This window comes from Rutidosis leptorrhynchoides, chromosome 4, assembly GCF_046630445.1.
Source record: "Rutidosis leptorrhynchoides isolate AG116_Rl617_1_P2 chromosome 4, CSIRO_AGI_Rlap_v1, whole genome shotgun sequence".
NCBI classification, from domain to species: Eukaryota; Viridiplantae; Streptophyta; class Magnoliopsida; order Asterales; family Asteraceae; genus Rutidosis; species Rutidosis leptorrhynchoides.
The window spans coordinates 194063128-194087331 of record NC_092336.1 but is presented as its reverse complement, the minus strand read 5'-3'; positions in this window follow the sequence as shown (position 1 = coordinate 194087331).

Sequence of the window (24204 nt, the reverse complement as noted above, 5' to 3'; positions counted from 1 at the left end):
CTTTTGCAATGGGAACATCATTGATGCTCTTTTCTTCAGTTTGTACTTTCTCGAAGTGTGCTAGAACAGCATAGCAACCTTTTCTTATTAGTTTTTGTGCCTTCAAATTACTAATAAGATGTAGCTTCGTGTTGCCCTTTTCTCCATACACCATTAAGGGTTTTCCTTTTTCTCGTATAATGCGAATTGCATTTTTGTAACAAACGATCTCTGCTTTCACTTCTTTCAACCAGTCCATACCGATTATCACATCAAAACTCCCTAACTCTACTTGTATCAAATCAATCTTAAATGTTTCACTAACCAGTTTAATTTCTCGATTCCGACATATATTATCTGCTGAAATTAATTTACCATTTGCTAATTCGAGTAAAAATTTACAATCCAAAGGCGTCAATGGACAACTTAATTTAGCACAAAAATCTCTACTCATATAGCTTCTATCCGCACCCGAATCAAATAAAACGTAAGCAGATTTATTGTCAATAAGAAACGTACCCGTAACAAGCTCCGGGTCTTCCTGTGCCTCTGCCGCATTAATATTGAAAACTCTTCCACGGCCTTGTCCATTCGTGTTCTCTTGGTTTGGGCAATTTCTAATAATGTGGCCCGGTTTTCCACATTTATAACAAACTACATTGGCATAACTTGCTCCGACACTACTTGCTCCGCCATTACTCGTTCCGACACCATTTGTTCCTTTTGTTCTATTAACCCCTGGTCCGTAGACCTCACACTTCACCGCGCTATGACCATTTCTTTTACACTTGTTGCAAAATTTGGTGCAGAACCCCGAGTGATACTTTTCACACCTTTGGCATAGCTGCTTCTGATTGTTGTTGTTGCTGCGGTTATTATTGTTGTTGGGATGATTGTTGTAGTTGTTGTTGTTGTTGTTGTTGTTGTTGTTGTTGGGCCGTTTGTTGTAGTTGCGATTGATGTTGCGATTGTTGGGATAATTGTTGCGATTATTGTTGTAATTGCTGTTGTTGTTGTATTGGTGATTCTTATCACCGTTTTCCTCCCACTTTCTTTTGACTTGCTTCACATTGGCCTCTTCAGCAGTCTGTTCTTTAATTCTTTCTTCAATTTGGTTCACTAGTTTGTGAGCCATTCTACATGCCTGTTGTATGGAGGCAGGCTCGTGTGAACTTATATCTTCTTGGATTCTTTCCGGTAATCCTTTCACAAACGCGTCGATCTTCTCTTCCTCATCTTCAAATGCTCCCGGACACAATAGGCACAATTCTGTGAATCGTCTTTCGTACGTGGTAATATCAAATCCTTGGGTTCGTAACCCTCTAAGTTCTGTCTTGAGCTTATTGACCTCAGTTCTGGGACGGTACTTCTCGTTCATCAAGTGCTTGAATGCTGACCACGGTAGTGCGTACGCATCGTCTTGTCCCACTTGCTCTAGATAGGTATTCCACCATGTTAACGCAGAACCTGTGAAGGTATGCGTAGCGTACTTCACTTTGTCCTCTTCAGTACACTTACTTATGGCAAACACCGATTCGACCTTCTCGGTCCACCATTTCAATCCGATCGGTCCTTCGGTTCCATCAAATTCCAAAGGTTTGCAGGCAGTGAATTCTTTGTAGGTGCATCCTACACGATTTCCTGTACTGCTAGATCCAAGGTTATTGTTGGTATGTAGCGCAGCCTGTACTGCGGCTATGTTTGAAGCTAGAAAAGTACGGAATTCCTCTTCATTCATATTCACGGTGTGTCGAGTAGTCGGTGCCATTTCCTTCAAAATAGTCAAATGGAACAAGTTAATCATACAGAATATTAAGAGTAGTTAATAGTATTTCGTAGCATAATATGAACTCATTTATAAAAGCTTTTTCTTCATATTAGCGTTTTATAAGTTTAAATTCGGGTAGTACCTACCCATTAAGTTCATACTTAGTAGCTAATATACAATTCAACTACTACAATTATATATGAAAAACTGATTATAATAATATTTCGCGTTCAAACTTTTACACAATATTTTACAAACTTACAATACCGCTTATTTTACATATAGCATGAAATATAGCACACAATAAATTTGATACAAGATGGTTGTGAAGATAATTCTAGCTAGTACACAAGTCGTTCAGCAAAGGCAATAAAGACACGTAATTCATACGTCCAGAAACAAGTCATGCATTCTGGTTTTACTAGGATTACTTCCCATCCTTGGTCTTGTGGAACATAACCGTTATGGCAGTTGATAAGACAGCGTGTTGTAACGTCGTCAAAGGGACGAGGGTTACGTAATGTCCAACAGTCTCGTAACAATCTAAAAACCTCATTTCTTACCCCAATTACCGACTCCGTTACTTGTGGGAACGTTTTGTTTAATAGTTGTAGCCCGATGTTCTTGTTCTCACTTTGGTGAGAAGCGAACATTACTAACCCGTAAGCATAGCATGCTTCTTTATGTTGCATGTTAGCCGCTTTTTCTAAATCATGAAGTCCTATATTCGGATACATTGAGTCAAAATAATTTCTTAACCCGTTGCGTAAAATAGCATTTGGGTTCCCCGCAATATATGCGTCAAAGTAAACACATCGTAACTTATGGGTTTCCCAATGTGATATCCCCCATCTTTCAAACGAAAGTCTCTTATAAACCAAGACATTCGTGGAACGTTCTTCGAATGTCTTACAAACTGATTTCGCCTTAAATAGTTGTGCCGAGGAATTCTGACCGACTCTAGATAAGATTTCATCAATCATGTCTCCGGGTAGGTCTCTTAAAATATTGGGTTGTCTATCCATTTTGTGTTTTTAAACTGTAAAATAGACAAGAGTTAGATTCATAAAAAAAATTACTTATTAATACAAGCAATTTTTACATATATCATAAAGCATAAGCACACTATATTACATATATTACACCACACGAATACAACTATCTTATTCCGACTCGCTCGTTTCTTCTTCTTCGGTTTTGGTTCGTTTTGCCAAGTTTCTAGGGATATATGATGTTCCCCTAATATGAGCCGTCGTTTTCCACATTGGTTTAGAAAAACCTGGTGGTTTAGAGGTTCACGGGTCATTGTTACAACTTAAGGGCTTCGGGGGTTGACGATACATATAAAGTTCATCGGGGTTGGAATTAGATTTCTCTATTTTTATGCCCTTTCCCTTATTATTTTCTTTTGCCTTTTTAAATTCAGTTGGGGTAATTTCTATAACATCATCAGAATTCTCGTCGGAATCCGATTCATCGGAGAATTGGTAATCCTCCCAATATTTTGCTTCCTTGGCGGAAACGCCATTGACCATAATTAACCTTGGTCGGTTGGTTGAGGATTTTCTTTTACTTAACCGTTTTATTATTTCCCCCACCGGTTCTATTTCCTCCTCCGGTTCCTCCTCTTCCGGTTCTGATTCTTCTTCCGGTTCCGACTCTTCTTCCGGTTCCTCTTCGGGAACTTGTGAATCAGTCCACGAATCATTCCAATTTACATTTGACTCTTCATTATTATTAGGTGAGTCAATGGGACTTGTTCTAGAGGTAGACATCTATCACATAATATCAAACACGTTAAGAGATTAATATATCACATAATATTCACATGTTAAAAATATATAGTTTCCAACAAAATTTGTTAAGCAATCATTTTTCAAGTAAACACGGTCGAAGTCCAGACTCACTAATGCATCCTAACAAACTCGATAAGACACACTAATGCAAAATTCTGGTTCTCTAAGACTAACGCTCGGATACCAACTGAAATGTCCAGTTCTTATTGATTAAAAACGTTCCATATTAATTGATTTCGTTGCGAGGTTTTGACCTCTATATGAGACGTTTTTCAAAGACTGCATTCATTTTAAAACAAACCATAACCTTTATTTCATCAATAAAGGTTTAAAAAGCTTTACGTAGATTATCAAATAATGATAATCTAAAATATCCTGTTTACACACGACCATTACATAATGGTTTACAATACAAATATGTTACAACAAAATAAGTTTCTTGAATGCAGTTTTTACACAATATCATACAAGCATGGACTCCAAATCTCATCCTTATTTAAGTATGCGACAGCGAAAGCTCTTAATAATCACATGAGAATAAACATGCTTAAAATGTTAACAAAAATGTTGGTGAGTTATAGACCACAAGATTTCATATTTCAATACACATCCCATACATAGAGATAAAAAGCATTCATATGGTGAACACCTGGTAACCGACATTAACAAGATGCATATATAAGAATATCCCCATCATTCCGGGACACCCTTCGGATATGATATAAATTTCGAAGTACTAAAGCATCTGGTACTTTGGATGGGGTTTGTTAGGCCCAATAGATCTATCTTTAGGATTCGCGTCAATTAGGGTGTCTGTTCCCTAATTCTTAGATTACCAGATTTAATAAAAAGGGGCATATTCGATTTCGATAATTCAACCATATAATGTAGTTTCACGTACTTGTGTCTATTTTGTAAATCATTTATAAAACCTGCATGTATTCTCATCCCAAAAATATTAGATTTTAAAAGTGGGACTATAACTCACTTTCACAGATTTTTACTTCGTCGGGAAGTAAGACTTGGCCACTGGTTGATTCACGAACCTATAACAATATATACATATATATCAAAGTATGTTCAAAATATATTTACAACACTTTTAATATATTTTGATGTTTTAAGTTTATTAAGTCAGCTGTCCTCGTTAGTAACCTACAACTAGTTGTCCACAGTTAGATGTACAGAAATAAATCGATAAATATTATCTTGAATCAATCCACGACCCAGTGTATACGTATCTCAGTATTGATCACAACTCAAACTATATATATTTTGGAATCAACCTCAACCCTGTATAGCTAACTCCAACATTTACATATAGAGTGTCTATGGTTGTTCCGAAATATATATAGATGTGTCGACATGATAGGTTGAAACATTGTATACGTGTCTATGGTATCTCAAGATTACATAATATATAATACAAGTTGATTAAGTTATGGTTGGAATAGATTTGTTACCAATTTTCACGTAGCTAAAATGAGAAAAATTATCCAATCTTGTTTTACCCATAACTTCTTCATTTTAAATCCGTTTTGAGTGAATCAAATTGCTATACTTTCATATTGAACTCTATTTTATGAATCTAAATAGAAAAAGTATATGTTTATAGTCAGAAAAATAAGTTACAAGTCATTTTTGTAAAGGTAGTCATTTCAGTCGAAAGAACGACGTCTAGATGACCATTTAAAAAACATACTCCCACTTTGAGTTTAACCATAATTTTTGGATATAGTTTCATGTTCATAATAAAAATCATTTTCTCAGAATAACAACTTTTAAATCAAAGTTTATCATAGTTTTTAATTAACTAACCCAAAACAGCCCGCGGTGTTACTACGACGGCGTAAATCCGGTTTTAAGTGTTTTTCGTGTTTCCAGGTTTTAAATCATTAAGTTAGCATATCATATAGATATAGAACATGTGTTTAGTTGATTTTAAAAGTCAAGTTAGAAGGATTAACTTTTGTTTGCGAACAAGATTAGAATTAACTAAACTATGTTATAGTGATTACAAGTTTAAACCTTCGAATAAGATAGCTTTATATATATGAATCGAATGATGTTATGAACATCATTGCTACCTTAAGTTCCTTGGATAAACCTACTGGAAAAGAGAAAAATGGATCTAGCTTCAAAGGATCCTTGGATGGCTTGAAAGTTCTTGAAGCAGAATCATGACACGAAAACAATTTCAAGTAAGATTTCCACTCGAAATAAGATTGTTTTAGTTATAGAAATTGAATTAAAGTTTGAATATGATTATTACCTTGTATTAGAAAGATAACCTACTGTAAGTAACAAAGGTTTCTTGATCTTGAATGATTACTTGGAATGGATTTAGAAAACTTGGAAGTAAACTTGCAATCTTGGAAGTATTCTTGATTTTATGAAACTAGAACTTTTGGAATTTATGAAGAACACTTAGTACTTGAAGATAGAACTTGAGAGAGATCAATTAGATGAATAAAATTGAAGAATGAAAGTGTTTGTAGGTGTTTTTGGTCGTTGGTGTATGGATTAGATATAAAGGATATGTAATTTTGTTTTCATGTAAATAAGTCATGAATGATTACTCATATTTTTGTAATTTTATGAGATATTTCATGCTAGTTGAGAAATGATGGTTCCCACATGTGTTAGGTGACTCACATGGGCTGCTAAGAGCTGATCATTGGAGTGTATATACCAATAGTACATACATCTAAAAGCTGTGTATTGTACGAGTACGAATACGGGTGTATACGAGTAGAATTGTTGATGAAACTGAACGAGGATGTAATTGTAAGCATTTTTGTTAAGTAGAAGTATTTTGATAAGTGTATTGAAGTCTTTCAAAAGTGTATGAATACATATTAAAACACTACATGTATATACATTTTAACTGAGTCGTTAAGTCATCGTTAGTCGTTACATGTAAAAGTTGTTTTGAAACCTTTAGGTTAACGATCTTGTTGAATGTTGTTAACCCATTGTTTATTATAACAAATGAGATGTTAAATTGTTATATTATCATGATATTATGATATATAATATATCTTAGTATGATATATATACAGTTAAATGCCGTTACAACGATAATCGTTACATATATGTCTCGTTTCGAAATCATTAAGTTAGTAGTCTTATTTTTACATATGTATTTCATTGTTAATACACTTAATAATATATTTACTTATAATTTAACATAATTAACCAAGTGTATCAATATCTTAATATGATTCATATGTACCTAGTAAGACGTTGTTATAACGATAATCGTTATATATATCGTTTTCGAGTTTCTTAAATTAATAGTCTCATTTTTATGTATATAACTCATTGTTAAAATACCTAATGAGATACAAAATTATAATAAAATCATGTTAACTATATATATAACCATATATATGTCATCGTATAGTTTTTACAAGTTTTAACGTTCGTGAATCACCGGTCAACTTGGGTGGTCAATTGTCTATATGAAACCTATTTCAATTAATCAAGTCTTAACAAGTTTGATTGCTTAACATGTTGGAAACATTTAATCATGTAAATATCAATCTCAATTAATATATATAAACATGGAAAAGTTCGGGTCACTACAATGGCCCCTAATTGAAGCGAATCCTAAAGATAGATCTATGGACCTTGACACGTCCCATTCGGGTTATGAATGCTTTAGTACTTCGATTATCATGTTCGATGAGAGTCCCGGAATGATGGGGATATTCTATATGCATCCTGTTAGTTCGGTTATCAAGAATTCACCATATAAATGATTTTTATCTCTATGCAGTTTGCGAAATGCCTGATATGAGATGTGTATTTATGAGAAATGAAAATCTTGTGGTCTATTAAAATGATGGAAATGAATGTTTACGATAAACTAATGAACTCACTAACCTTTTGGTTGACACTTTAAAGCATGTTTATTCTCAGGTATGAAAGAAATCTTTCGCTGTGCATTTGCTCATTTTAGAGATATTACTTGGAGTCATTCATGACATATTTTGAAAGACGTTGCATTCGAGTCGTTGAGTTCATCAAGATTATTATTAAGTCAATTATAGTTGGTTATATTATGAAATGGTATGCATGCCGTCAACTTCTGATGTAATGAAAGATTGTCTTTTCAAAAACAAATGCAATGTTTGTAAAATGTATCATATAGAGGTCAAGTACCTCGCGATGTAATCAAGTATTGTGAATCGTTTGTAATCAATATGGACTTCGTCCAGATGGATTATGACGGGTCGTTAGAATTTCTATTTGGCGGTATGAACAATGATAATAACGTTGTGGTTACAGTCCCACATGACTATGAAAATGTAGATCCTTTAGGAAATTGAATCTTTAAGAAAACATTTGATCTTTTGAAAATTCAATCTAGCTTTTACCCTAGATAAGTTTTCCGGAATAACCCTTCACCGGTGTTTGTAAAATATTTTTGTGGGTTTTGTGGGTTTCAGATTTGAAAATTTTAGCTCAAAACTTATGGTTTTGTGTCACCCACTTGCTAACCTTGTATTAGGAAAGCAACACATCCAGTATACTTGCTCTGTATATTACCTTTTGGTAAACTACCGTCCGGTTATAAAGGAAAGCGTTGAACAAGCAACTGTTAAGGCAATGTCCCATGACATACTTTTGATTATGGTCTATAACGTGTCGGATGCAATTACTATCCTTTGTAGGTGCAATAGTAAAGATCACCCTATAATTTTTTGGTCTGGCACAAGGTCCTGTCTTTGACCATGCTATGCAACCACCGTTCTTACGGTTGACACCCAATTTGGTTCAGGTGACCTAATGAATTCCAGGTGAATTCCTAGGATTTTACGTTCAATGGTAATAAACGCATTGAAAATAGGGTTTTCAGAAAACAAATCGATTTATAATTTTGATCAAAATATTTTCTCATTCAAGCTCGAGTTTAGATATCATCGAATTCCATGAGTTTAAATTCTCAATCTTTAAGGTCAATCTCAAGGATTGAATAATATCAGTCTTAAAAGTTGATTTTTGATCTTTAAGGAGATTATCCTTTCTAGGGATCTGACTCATTAGTCTTATAAGCTAATTTGCATGGTGCCCCCCATTGTACGAGACAGATTCTCTCTTGGTTAGGATAAGTCTAACCACTTGGCGACCCTGTTTGATGCCGAGGTCCGTGGATTTCCTGCTGATTTTCGAGAAAAATTTTTAAGGTTTTTCGTAGACTCTACAACTGGTCTGGACGACAACTTCCTGACCTAAATCAAGAAGCGCATGTATTTTTCTCTCGGAAGACTTTACTTCCTTTTAAATCAAGTGTCACATTTCTTTTAAATATATTATAAGAAATCGGGTAAAACTGATAAAATTGTCCAAAACAAAAGTATCTTTAATTATTTGTACAAAAATATGTGACATATGTTCTAAATAACTTGGTAAATTTTTCCCACACTTGGTTTTTATTTTCCTTTCTTTGCCTTTTTATTTTCCTCTATTCCATTTTAAATGAATTCTAACATTTTGGGTTGTTTCTCAATTTATGTCCTTTCCGAGGTAACAAAAATTTCGGTGTTAACACCTAGTTTTATCGGTCATAAATATGTATAAACATGATTTTGAGTTCATTTAGTTGAAAATTTTGAAAAATTTTACTAGAATTGGGTAGTCAGTATATAAGACTAGGGTTGTTCTTTATTATCAGAGAGCACTAGATTCTAATATAACTACCGCGTTACTAGTATTTTTAATGGTAACCAAGTGTTTAAATTTAAAATTTTAAAAATCCGAAAGAATTTAACCCCTTCCCACACTTAAGTTCTTGCAATGCCCTCATTTGCAAGAAATCAGTAATAATTTAAATTATTGAGTGTGATTAGCGTAGAAAAATGATTAAATTTTACCAAAGTTTCCAAACATATTGGCGTTTGTTTGTTGAATGATAAATGGTGCACATCATTTGTTCATTCCGTCTTGTTGTTGCATCACATTTCTTTTTCGTTTTGTCGTAAAAATTAGTAGCTTTTGCTGAACTTAATGCCAGTCTTTGAAAGTGTGTTGTTTTACCCTATTTTGTACATAAGATAAACTACAAATATACATAATATTTTTATTATTATTTTTTAAATCTTTATTTATTAAAACAATTTAAATGAATAATTTTTTAAAATTTTGTTTCCTTTTACTTTAGGTAGTTTCGGTATGTTTACCTAGTCCGTCCCTCGACAAAATTTAAAATTTGTCATTTTAAAGCGTTTGTTTTAAAAGAAAAGATTTTTGAGTTTTTTAAATATTTTTGGCATACTTTAAATCAATAAGATTAAAAAATAATGATAAAAAAATTTCTCGTCCCGCCCTCGGGTAAAGCAATTTCGTTTCAACGACCTAGTCTTCAACTCACGACGAATTTTAAATATCAAATTTTTAACTTAATGAAATAAAGTAATTTTTTTTGTTTTTAAATTCACACCAAACTTAAATTTAAAATGCATAAAATTAAAAATTCATATTAATATTATTAATATTTTTATACATTAATTTTACAAACTTTATATTGAAAATATTAATTTTTTTAAAATACTTAAAACTTAAATATATTTATTTTAAAAATTTACATTAATAATTTAATATTTATATATTAATTTTACAAATAAGGTAAAAATTAAATTAAAAATCTTTTTGGTCTTTTATCCCACTTTAATCAATCAAATATTATCAAAAATATACGCCCATCTTTTTGGTAAAGTAATTTCAGTTCCATAACCTTGTTTTACTCCTGACGAATTTTTGAAATATTTTGGGTTGATTGATTAAAGATATTTATACCTTAAGAATAAACGGTAAATTTCGCAGTGATGTAATAAATTTTTCTGTAAGATATCAATAATTTCGGTTACGCATACCTAATTTTATTGAGTATCAATTTAATACTTTATAGCGAACGATTTAGCGTTTATTATCAAAAGGTTAAAAGCAATAAAAATAAAAACTGTACATACTTACATGTGAGATAGAATTCTCAGAGACCTGCTTTAGCCGACTCATAGGAGAGTCGTGTGATTTGGTTCTCCATAGCTACATAAGCGTAACCTCGATTCTTTAATAACTTTTCTTCTAAACATATGAACGGTCCTTCTCTGCATAGAGTAACAAATTCGGTATTTGAATATGTTTGATTGTTTGAACATTTACCTTCGTGTGACCATTTTCCGCATTTATGACATCTTTCAAGGTGTCGTGCTCTTCTTTTTGTTGTGAACTTTGATTTGCCTTTACCAAAATGTGTCTTATGATGATCTTTCCTGAGTTCTTTCCTTACTTCGTCACATCTGCCTCTTATTACTGACACCAGGTCACTCGGGAGTGTGTCATTATTACGTTTAGTAATCAAAGCGTGTAGCATTAGACCATGGTTCAAATCAAAGGAATTCTTCATCTCGTAAAACCTAAAAAAAATAAAAATTCAGAATGGAGGGAGAAGACTAGTTCTTTAGGGTATGCTAGGGAAAGACCATTCGGATTCCATTTTCGGAAACTATACAAAAATAGAATATCTAACTCTAACAGAAATATATATTACCCTTAAAAGATTAGAATCTTTCCACACTTAGTTAGCTGTGGTGTCAAAATTGTGATTAACTTCATCTTCAACTTCCATTGGACCATGTATGTAATGTTTAACTCTGTGACCATTAACATTAAATTCAATCCCATTTGAATTTATTAACTCTATTGTTCCGTATGGGAAAACTCTTTTGACTATGAATAGTCCAGACCAGCTTGATTTCAATTTTTCAGGAAATAGCTTGTATCGTGAATTGAAAAGAAGAACTCGGTCTCCTTCTTTAAATTCTTTTCAACTTTTGATTCTTTTATCATGCCATTTCTTCGTTCCTTCTTTATAGATTAACGAATTTTCATATGCTTCATGTCTTAATTCTTCTAATTCGTTTAGTTGACTTAACGGTAGACGTCCGGCTTCATGTAAATCAAGATTACATGTCTTCAAAGCCCAAAATGCTTTGTGTTCAATTTCTACTGGAAGATGACATGCTTTTCCGTAAACGAGTTTAAAAGGTGTGGTTCCAATTGGAGTTTTGTAGGCTGTTCTAAAAGCTCAGAGTGCATCCTCCAATTTCATGGACCATTCCTTATGATTTGATCCTACGGTTTTCTCTAGAATACGTTTTAAAGCTCGGTTGGTATTTTCAACTTGTCCACTTGTTTGTGGATGATAAGCGGTTGAAATTTCATGAGTTACTCCATATCTTTTGAGAACTTTCTCAAGTTGATTATTACAAAAATGAGTACCCCGATCACTTATTTAAGCTTTCGGTGTTCCGAACCTTGCAAAAAGACGTTTTAAAAAGTTGACTACAACTCGTGCATCGTTAGTCGGGAGAGCTTGTGCTTCCGCCCATTTAGATACATAATCAATGGCAACGAGAATATAGAGATTATTATGAGATTTTGGAAATGGACCCATAAAGTCAATACCCCAAATGTCATTTACTTCACATACTTGAATGACATTTTGTGGCATTTCATCACGTTGACTTATTTTTCCGACCCTTTGACATGCATCACATGATTTGCAAAGAAGGTGTGCGTCTTTGAAAATTGTAGGCCAATAGAATCCAGCATCGTAAACTTTTCTTGCTGTGAGTTGAGGCCCATAATGCCCTCCTGTTGGTCCTGTGTGAGAATGGTTTAAGATTTGACTAGCTTCATCTCCGAATACACATCGGCGTATTATTCCATCGGGACAACTTTTAAACAAATGTGGATCTTCCCAGAAATAGTGTTTTATATCACTAAAGAATTTCTTTTATTTTTGGTACGACAACCCTTTTTTAAGGAATCTACATTCTAAGTAGTTTACATAGTCTGCAAACCATGGAATTTCATTATAATCTATCTTCAATAGATATTCATCAGGAAAGTTATCTTGTATGGCCGATTCATTTAGAACTTCTAATTCGGGATTTTCAAGACGAGAAAGATGATCAGCGGTGAGATTTTCTGCTCCCTTTTTGTCTCGGATTTCAATATCGAACTCTTGTAAGAGTAAGATCCAACGGATTAATCGTGGTTTAGCATCTTGTTTCGAAAATAGGTATCTAAGAGCAGAATGGTCAGTATAGACCACCGTTTTAGCTAGAACGAGATATGAACGAAATTTGTCAAAAGCAAAGACAATATCAAGGAGTTCTTTTTCAATAGTTGTGTAATTTGTTTATGCTCCTTGTAATGTCTTACTAGCATAATTAATAGGTTGAAATCTTTTTTCAATCCTTTGACCTAAAACGGCACCCATTGCAAAATCACTTGCATCGCACATGAGTTCAAATGGTAAATTCCAATTTGGAGTTATCATGATCGGTGCATTAGTGAGTTTTTCTTTAAGAATATTAAAAGATTTGATGCATTCATCTGAAAAGATGAATGGAGCATCCTTTTCTAGGAGTTTATTCATAGGAGTGGCAATTTTAGAAAAATCTTTTATGAAATGTCGGTAAAAACCGGCATGCCCTAGAAAACTCCTAACTCCTCTAACATTGGTGGGATGTGAAAGTTTAGCAATTACATCTACTTTAGCTCTATCCACTTCAATTCCTTCCTTTGAAATTTTATGACCAAGAACGATGCCTTCTTTAACCATGAAATGGCATTTCTCCCAATTAAGAACTAGATTTGATTGTTCGCATCTAATAAGCATTCGTTCAAGATTAACTAGACATGATTCAAATGTATCACCGAAGACTGAAAAGTCATCCATGAAAACTTCCATGCAATCTTCTATCATGTCGTGAAAAATCGCCATCATGCACCTTTGAAATGTTGCAGGGGCGTTGCAAAGTCCAAATGGCATACGTTTGTACGCAAAAGTACCATAAGGGCACGTGAACGTGATTTTCTCTTGGTCCTCGGGTGCTATTGGAATTTGAAAATATCCGGAAAAACCGTCAAGAAAACAATAGTAACTATTCCCGGCTAACCTTTCCAACATTTGATCAATGAAAGGTAAGGGAAAGTGATCTTTTCTGGTGGCGTCATTTAATTTTCTATAATCAATACAAACACGCCATCCTGTTACAGTCCTAGTAGGAATAAGCTAATTTTTTTCATTTGTGATGACAGTCATGCACCCTTCTTAGGTACGCATTGAACTGAGCTTACCCATGGACTATCAGAGATTGGATAAATTAAACCTGTATCTAGCAGTTTAATAGTTTCTTTCTTAACAACATCTTGCATATTAGGATTTAGTCTTCGTTGGCGTTGCACTTACGTTTTATGACCTTTTTCCATAAGGATTTTATGTGTGCAATACGAAGGACTTATGCCTTTAATATCATGAATCTTTCATGCAATAGCTGGTTTATGAGCTTTTAGCACAGAAATGAGTTGAGATTTTTCATTTTTAGTAAGAGAAGACGATATTATTACAGGTAATTCAGATTCACCATGTAAATAAGCGTATTCCAAATGGTTTGGAAGTGGCTTTAACTCTAATGTCGGTGGTTCTTCTATCGATGATTTATATCGATATCTGTCTTCTTCTTTTAGCATTTGAATTTCTTCTGTTGTTGGTTCATAATCATTAACCATGAGTGTAGATAACATTTCAGCTTCATCAATTGGTTCAGTTCCTTCTCCTAAAGAACATTCTCCTGTTCCTTGTAATTCTGGAAATTCTTCTAACAATTCTGTATGTGAATCTATAGTTTGAATATAATAACATGTATCATCTGCAGATTGCGGTTGTTGCATGGCTCTATCAATAGAAAAGGTAACACTCTCGTCCTCTATACTTAGGGTCAGTTTTTTACCAAACACGTCTATTATTGCTTTAGCCGTGTTTAAGAATGGTCTTCCTAATATGAGATGAACTCGAGAATCTTCTTCCATGTCTAAAATAATAAAATCTACTGGAAATACTAAATTACCAACTTTAACTAGCATGTTTTCCATTATCCCTCTAGGATATTTTACTGATCGATTGCTAGTTGTATGCTTATTCGTGTTAGTTTTAATTCTCCAAGGTCTAGTTTAGCGTATAGTGAATATGACATTAAATTTATACTAGCACCTAAATCTACCAATGCTTCTATTGAACTAAGACTTCCCAGAAAACATGGAATTTTGAAACTTTCTGGATCTGAGAGTTTTCCTGGTATCTTATTTAACAGCACTGCAGAACAATTAGCATTCATAGTAACAGCCGAGAGTTCTTCCATTTTCTTTCTATTTGTGATTAGATCTTTTAGGAATTTGGCATACCTTGACATTCCTGAAATCACATCAATGAAAGGAAGATTGACATTTATTTGTTTAAACATATCCAAGAATTTGGATTGCTCGGCTTCAAGTCTTTCTTTTCTCATTTTACTCGGGTAAGGAAGTGGTGGTTGGTATGGTTTAACATAAGGTTTAGCTTTAACTGTGTTATTTTCATTAACCTTTTCAACTACCGGTTCTTTTTCCTTTTCTTGATCAGATTGTGGTTCTTGTGTAGTAGGAATAGCGTCATCAGAAATTACAGGTATTTTAGGTGGTTTAAGTGTAATACCACTTCTTGTGGTAATGGTTTTAGCTGTTTCATTCTGGGGGTTAGCATTTGTATCGCTAGGTAGACATCCCAGTTTTCTTTCACCTATCAACTTTGCTAGGTTGCTTACTTCTTGTTTCAGATTTTGTATAGAAGCTTGTTGATTTCTAAATGCTTGAGCATTTTGTTCATTGGTTTGTTTCTGAGATGTGAAAAACTGCGTTTGAGATTCAACTAGCTTTGACATCATTTCTTCTAAATTTGGCTTTTTATCATCAGTTTGTGGTGGTTTGTTTTAAAAAATAGGTCTTTGCTGATTGTAAGTATTGTTAGATACTTGTTGATTACTAGGACCTTGTTGGTTGTTGTATGGAGCATTTCGGTTATAATTCTGGCTTTGATTGTAGATTGGTCTTGGCGGTTGATAATTATTCTGATAATTATTTCCAGGTCTTTGGTTCATGTATGAAACATTCTCTCTTTGTTCCATTGTTTGTTCAATACTGAGACAATCTTTTGTCAAATGTGGTCCTCCACACTGCTCACAACTAATTCGTATTGAGTGAATATCTTTAGTCATCTTTTCCATTCGTCTCTCGACAGGATCTATCTTTGAGGAAATGGAATTAAAGTCATGGCTAGAATCGGCTCTAGCCGCTTTAGATGATCTAACGATATCTTTTTCTTGGTGCCACTCTTGTGAGTGAGAAGCAGTGTTATCAATAATTTTGTAAGCTTCAGTTGCGGTTTTCTTCATAATGGAACCACCAGCTGCTATATCGATGTCTTTTCTTGTAGTGATATCGCATCCTTGGTAGAATATTTGTACTATTTGATAAGTGTCTAAACCATGTTGCGGACATCCTCTTAATAACTTTCCAAATCTTGTCCACGCCTCATATAGAGTTTCATTTGGCTTTTGCGTGAACGTAACAATTTTTCCTTGAAGTCTCCCGGCTTTAGATGCCGGAAAGAACTGTTTAAGAAAATTTTCAACTAAAACGTCCCATGTATCAATCGCCCCTTCAGGTAACGATTCTAACCAATCTTTGGCTTCTCCCTTTAACGTCCAGGGAAATAACATGAGATAGATCTGTTCATCCTCAACTTATCAGATTTTAAATAGAGTAGAGATTCTATTAAAGGTACGAAGATGTTCGTTTGGATCTTCCTTCGGCACACCACTAAATTGGCATTGATTAGTTACCATGTGTAGAATTTGTCCTTTGATTTCATAATCTGGCGCATTAATGTCTGGTTGAGTAATTGCATAACCTTGGCTAGTGCGTTTAGCTTTCATTCGATCTTCCATACTTAGAGGTTCCAGATTTTCCATGATTGAATTTGTTGAATCTGAATTACTAGAGGATTCTGATTTAATGGTTCCTTCCTCGACAATCTCTGGATAAGTGATTTGTGGTTCAGGAGGAATGATTAGTGGTTCAGGATCTCTGAATTGTCCCTGAATATCCTCCGGATTCTCAATTGTGAGGTCGGGTTCAAAAAATAGATTATCGGAAATTTGAATTGGAGTACTTGGTCGACTAGATGACGATTCTAAAGAAAAATCAATGGCGACAATATTGGCTAGATGTCTTGATCGAGTTACAGGTGGTGAACGTTTTGCTCGGTGCATTCACTGAATATCCTATTAGTTATAAAAATAAATAAAAATTATATAAGTTATCAAATTAATAGACTTTTCTGATTTTGCCCACGTTTCGAATAGCCAATAGATGCAGCAGGTAGCTAGGACCCTTTAAATCGGAAGCCCACAACTCGCCACTAACAAATCCAACTATTACTACGAACTAGAAAATTTTGGATGTCTATCAATTTAACCGCTTAAAATAATTTTTCTTTGAAGTTTTAAAGAAATTTTAGAGAAGAAATAAAAAATTCTATGTCCTAAAAACTAGAGCGTAGAGAAATAAGAAAGAAAAAGAGCGCGTCGAAAAAGGTCGAAAAATAAGCGTCGAAAAATAATAAAATGCAGGGTCGAAACTTAAAAGTCTAAAAACTAAAATTTAAAACTTGCGTCTAAAGGTACTAAAGCTTAAAAGGAATTCTATATCCAAAACGGCAATTACTTAAAAAGTATTAAAATCTTAAAACGGCGTCGCAAAATTCTAAAGCACCTATATCTTAGTCTAAAGAAAAAGTACTTAAGGGATTTTACGGCAAAGCCTAAAAATCTAGAAATATAAAATACTACGGCAAAATAATAGATTAAAAACTAATTACGAACGATAAAAATACAAATATTACGAATAAAAAGATATAAAATATAAAAATAAAACTTAAAGTTGTAAAAATACAATTTTTATAAAAATATTATTTTTATATTATTATTTTATAAAAGTATTAAGTTTATATATTTAATAAAACTAATTATAACTTAAAAATACAAATTAAATAAAACTAATTAATATTAAAACAAAACCCTAATCTAAATTAATTAATAATAATTATATATAAATCAAACCCTAATTCGATTTAACGGATGTATCAGGCCTGTCAAATCAACTCATGCGATCGCATGAGCTGAGTGTTGTAAATCCATGCGGCGCCTGGCTTCGGGTACCAGGCCAATTGTTGGGCTGCTACAGTGTAGCCCGTTTACTTTTACTCTTATATATATATATATATATATATATATATATATATATATATATATATATATATATATATATATATATATATATATATATAGCATTTCACTTCCGGCGTTTAAGAAGTCCCCGGTAGCGGCGCCAAAAATACTTGATGTGCGTAGAGGTGTATACGAAATAGTTATATTTTTATTGCGAAATACTATTAAATACGATATAATTTTACACAAGTTATTTATTTATTTATAGAGTGGATATACCTAAACCTTGCTACAACACTTATAGGCAGTGTACATAATCGTACAGTAGTGTAGTTTTTAGTAAGTCCGGTTCGTTCCACAGGGATCTAACCAAGTTTAACGCTATATTTTTAAAACTATATTTGTAAATATATATATATATATATATATATATATATATATATATATATATATATATATATATATATATATATATATATATATATATATATATATATGTAGTATTATTATTATAAAAGGGGTTTTTTACCGTTTAATGACCGGTTTGTCGATTTTATGTCTTTAGTCGCTGTTAAAACCTAATGTAAAATAATAAAAATAAATATAACTTAATTTAAAGCGTAAAGTAAATGACAATAATTAAAGTGCGATAAATAAATTTGCGATAATTAAAAAGTACGATAATTAAAAGTGCGATAAATAAAATGACAGTAAATAAAAGTGCGATGAGATATAAAATGAAGGAATTATGCTTATTTAAACTTCCGTAATTATGATGTTTGACGTGTTGATTTTAGTTTATTATCATGAGTTAATTGTCCGTTATCCTGGATTATTCGATATGTCCGTCTGGTTTTTTTCCATAACAGTCCATCAGTCATAAATATAAATTGCGAGTGTCCTCGTCAAATTATCCTTATATCTGAAGTCAAATATTTCAACTAATTGGCGACTTAAACTATAATTACACCAATTTTCCTTGTATGTAATTCACCCCTGTTTTAATAAGTCCATTGACTATTAATCCATTTCGGTGTCCGGTTAAATGAACGATTATTAATACTTATAAATATCCCGCCCATCGTGTCCGATCGAGTGTATGTGGTTATTTATAGGTACGTCCAATTGTAATTTTTATATTAAATTAACGAACTATCATTCAATTAAATAAATATAAAGATCATTAATAGCCCATAGTCCAATTTCCACAAGTGTCGGTCTTTTGTCCAAACCCCAATTATGGTACAAAGCCCAATTACCCCGTCTTTAATATTTTAGCCCAACATCATGATTACTTCGATTTAAATAAGCATAATAATAACATAGCTACGAGATATTAATTTAAAAAGGTTGAACATAACTTACAATGATTAATAATAGCGTAGCTTTACACGGACAGAATTTCGACTTACACACTTACAACATTCGCTAACATACCCTTATTATTATTAATCTTAATCTTAAATTAAAATTAAAATTAAAATATTATATATATATATATATATATATATATATATATATATATATATATATATATATATATATATATAAGATGTATCATATTCGACTGAAACTGCGCCTTTTATAGCAATGTGGCCAAACTTTTTGCTCCATGCGATCGCATGGCATTTGTGCCTTCTGGCCATGCGATCACATGGCCTGGGAATCCAGCTCAGAATTATTTGTTTGCTAGTTTGCCGACGGTTTTAATATATAATATAATATTTATATAATTTTAAGAATTAATTATATATTATATTATATTCATGTGCATAGTTGACTTGTAATTTTTAGTCCGTTGAGTCGCGCATTGATAGTTGACTCATGTCCCGGTTCCGGATTTTCGAACGTCCTTGCGTACAATTTAATATCTTGTACTTTGCGTTTTGCGGCTCGTACTCTTGTAACTTTTAGACGCTTCTCATCAATAATTTGAACCTCGTGATTTGTACTTTGTACTTTTTAGCTTTTTGGTCGTTTGCGTCTTCAAATCGTCGAATCTGTCTTTTGTCTTCACCTTTTAATATTTAAACGAATATCACTTGTAAATAGAACAATTGCAACTAAAAGCTTGTCTTTCTTGAGGGATAATACTATGAAATATATGTTCGTTTTTAGCATTATCAATATGCAAATGTAAATTATGTATTGCAGGGTACTAATCTATTTCTTATCGAAAATCCTTTACTTAGTCGTACGAAATGGAACTCTTCACTAGTTCAAGTTCTTCAGAACCCGCGGCTATTCCGACATGGATGTTCACCTAAGCTCCGGAAAGCATCGTCACCAGAATGAATCAACCAATCAGCCATCCCCAATTCATCTGATGGGTTCGTAGTCCACTTAATCATTGGAGACAAGAAGAAGCGATCCCTTTCATCCACCATATTGTCCGCTGGGCGAAGAACTTGAAACATTCACTGGCGAACCAATCTGAAACACCATTTTCACTCTCATTTCCCGAATATCTCGCCACGATTATATTCTATCTAAAATTCTAAAACTTATTCATCCGCTCGTTCTGACCAACAAACATCCCGGAATAATAGAGTAATCAATTTGGAGAATATGGTGCAAAATTTACCAGCTTCAGCAACATCGCTGGCACCAACAGTACCATCAGTAACAGCACCAGTATCCCCAACAATCTAAGTTTCAACATCACACGCCTCAACATCACAATCTGTATCTCAAGCATAATCATCGTTCTACATGACATTCTACATCATTTATCTTCGTTTTTCATGATGATTATGTAATCTCTAATGTTTTAGAGATTATGTATTCTAGTTCTAACGGTAAATCAAATGAGTTAATATTATATCTACTCATTAAATCCATGATTACATCTGAGGAAAATATATATGTAAGTATATTTTCATAAAAATTGTAATTAAAAATTCTTTTGTACAAACTGTTAATGGTGAAAATATTTTAACGGGTAGGTTATACCCTAGAAATATTTAGATTTTACATTAATAAGTTACACTGTACATTCTTCGAATCTGATTCAATAGTCATTTACTATCCTATTTATGACCACCGATATACGTATCCGTTCACCGCAGAATAACCATTTTCATTCAATTTCATATTTGGATTTTGACCTATCAGAATCCAACAAGTGACATAATGAAGAAAACATTGGATAAAATAAAATTTGTTAGAAACAAACAAATTAACTATGAGAAATTTTGTTAAGAATCCACGCTAACAAAATCCTAGCTAACTGTTCCTAGCTAACTATTGATTTCTTATTACATTTTATTATCGCAATTTATTTATCGCAGTTTATTTATCGCAATTTATATTCTCGCAATTTATATTTAAAGTGCGTGAAATAAATAACAGAAATTAAATGACGGTAAATATAATTGTGAGAATTAAAATTGCGATAAATAAAATGCGATAAATAAATTGCGATAAATAAAAGGTAATACGGAATTAACAGTTAGCTAGGAACAGTTAGCGTGGATTCTTAACAAAATTTCTCATAGTTAATTTGTTTTTTTCTAACAAATTTTATTTTGTCCAATGTTTTCTTCATTATGCCACTTGTTGGATTCTGATTGGTTAAAATCCAAATATGAAATTGAATGAAAATGGTTATTCTGCAGTGAACGGATACGTATATCTGTGGTTGTAAATAGGATAGTAAATGACGGTTGAATTAGATTTGAAAGAATGTACAGTGTACTTATTAATGTGAAATTTAAATATTCCTCGGGTATTACCTACCCGTTAAAATATTTTCACCATTAACAGTTTGTACGAAAGAATTTTTAATTACAGTCTTTATGAAAATATATATGTATATATTCTCTTCAGATGTAACATGGATTTCAAAGAGTCAATACTAAATTAAACTCATTCGATTTATGGTTGAAACCAGAATTAAATAATCCCTTGAAGGCTTTAGAGATTACACAAGTATTTCTCCAATAATATTGAAATTATGAATCAATACTTTATTATTTCTTGAGATGTGATGTTGGTTTTCGTTAAATTCTTGTGATTTCACAAAGTACGAATGATGTTATCTGAAAAGTTTCGGGTACATTGATGATGAAAGTGTAAAATCAAATATATACTTGATTTATTATGAATTGGAATTTGTTGAATTGCGACAGAGATTGTAGTTAACGTTGGTTAAGTTGCGGCTGAAGGATGTACATTATTGCATATTTGTAATATGAATTAACCGAGTAGTTAAGATTCACACACAATAGCTTAGCACGGAAAGATTTATTTCAAAATATATATATATAAAATATACATATAATTTCTTGTGAGGGAATGAGTTAATTCTTCATAATTTGTTGATACAATATACGCGTTATTGATTCGTAAAGATGTCCACAGTGATTCTTGAACTGACAGAGTTTGTGATGTTATAGGTGTTGTTGATTCTGATGTTGACTGTACTGTCGATGCTGGTGACACTGACAGTACTGTTGATGCTGTTGGTAAAGCAAGTTTAGCTTGTGAATCACTCACCATTTTTGTCAGGGTTTCTACTCTTCCTTCTATCATTTTGATTCTCTTAACTGATTTATGGTTAGGGCTAGATTAGATAATCTCTAAGACTTTAGAGATTACATAATCGTCCTGGAATGTTTCTCCAATGAAGTTATGAATTAATACTTCGTCAGTTATTGTTGTTGGTAATCCTTGGTATCTATGTTGCGTATGACGTTGATGCTCGTGGGACAGATTATGAAGTTGAGGTTTACGACGCGGTTGTGGTTGGAGGTGGTAATGGTTCGGTTGGCGTTGATGATGGTGGTACTGGTTATGCTATTGGTGCTGCTGATGGTGGTACTATTGCTGTCGGTGCTACAAGTGTTATTGGTGCTGAGGTTGGTGATAATGTTGGTGTAGTAAGTATAGCTTGTAGATCACGCACCATTCTTGTCAGGGTTTCTATCCTACCCTCTATCATTTCTATCCATCCACTCATCTGATTCGATAGATCTTGATTATCAATTCGAAGTTCCCTAACTTCTTCTAATATTCCCCTTCGATTGGTATTCGGAAGTAGAGGTTGAATATTTTCTGAGATTGCAGTAATGCGACCTTCGAGGTGGAAAACTTTAGCAAGAAGGGTGAATACAGTGTTGCGCATAGGTTCACCGGTGAGTACATCATTTTCTCCGATGTTAGGAGGTAAGTTTGGTTCGCGGTAGGGCTCGTCTTCTTCATTTCTCCATCGAGTGAGTAAGTCTCGGACCCACCCCCATCTCCTCCAGAAAGAAAAATAGCTAAACGGTGGAGACACTTCGGGTTCATTGACTTCGAAGTCTACTTCAATACGCATCTCGAAATTGCTTCCAGAACTAATGGAATCCAAGCTAGGTGTAGGATCCATCTCTTATGATCAGTTAGAGGATTTTCGATATGAAATGATTTTCGGTTATCGGATAATATTCTAATTATATAGAATATCTAATATAGTACAGAAGATCCCATTGATTACGGAGGAAATTAAGGAAACGTGACAGATTAAGTCTACAGTAACAGATATGATGAGATATGGATTTGTCTATACACTATTCATGCAATCAATGCAGTAAGATGTGTCTAGAATAGGAATGATAAGCAGGTAATTTCCTAAGGATGATAAGTAGATGATTTTCGACACGAAATGATAAGTAAAACTTTTGACATGCAGACACGGTCGAAGTCCAGACTTACTAATGCATCCTAACGACTATCAGATAGACACACTATCAGATACCAACTGAAGCGACCCGTCCTAATCCATCTGGACGAAGTCCATATCGATTATAAACGATTTTCAACAGTTGATTACATCGCGAGGTACTTGACCTCTATATGATACATTTTACAAACATTGCATTCGTTTTTGAAAAGACAATCTTTCATTACATCGAAAGTTGACGGCATGCATACCATTTTATAATATATCTAACAATAATTGACTTAATAATAATCTTGATGAACTCAACGAATCGAATGCAACATCCTTTGAAATATGTCATGAATGATTCCAAGTAATATCTTTAAAATGAGCAATTGCACAGCGGAAGATTTCTTTCATACCTGAGAATAAATATGCTTTAAAGTGTCAACCAAAAGGTTGGTGAGTTCATTAGTTTAACATAAATAATCATTCCCATCATTTTAATAGACCACAAGATTTCCATTTTTAGTTCTCATAAAAATACGTCCCATGCATAGAGACAAAAATATCATTCATATGGATTGAACACCTGGTAACCGAAATTAACAAGATGCATATAAGAATATCCCCTATCATTCCGGGAAATCCTTCGGACATGATATAAAACAACATCGAAGTACTAAAGCATCCGGTACTTTGGATGGGGTTCGTCGGGCTCATAGATCTATCTTTAGGATTCACGTCAATTAGTAGATCGATTTACTAATTCTTAGGTTACCAAGCAAAAAGGAGCATATTCGGTTTCGATCATTCAACCATATAATGTAGTTTCGATTACTTGCGTCTATTTCGTAAAACATTTATAAAAATTGCGCATGTATTCTCAGCCCAAAAATA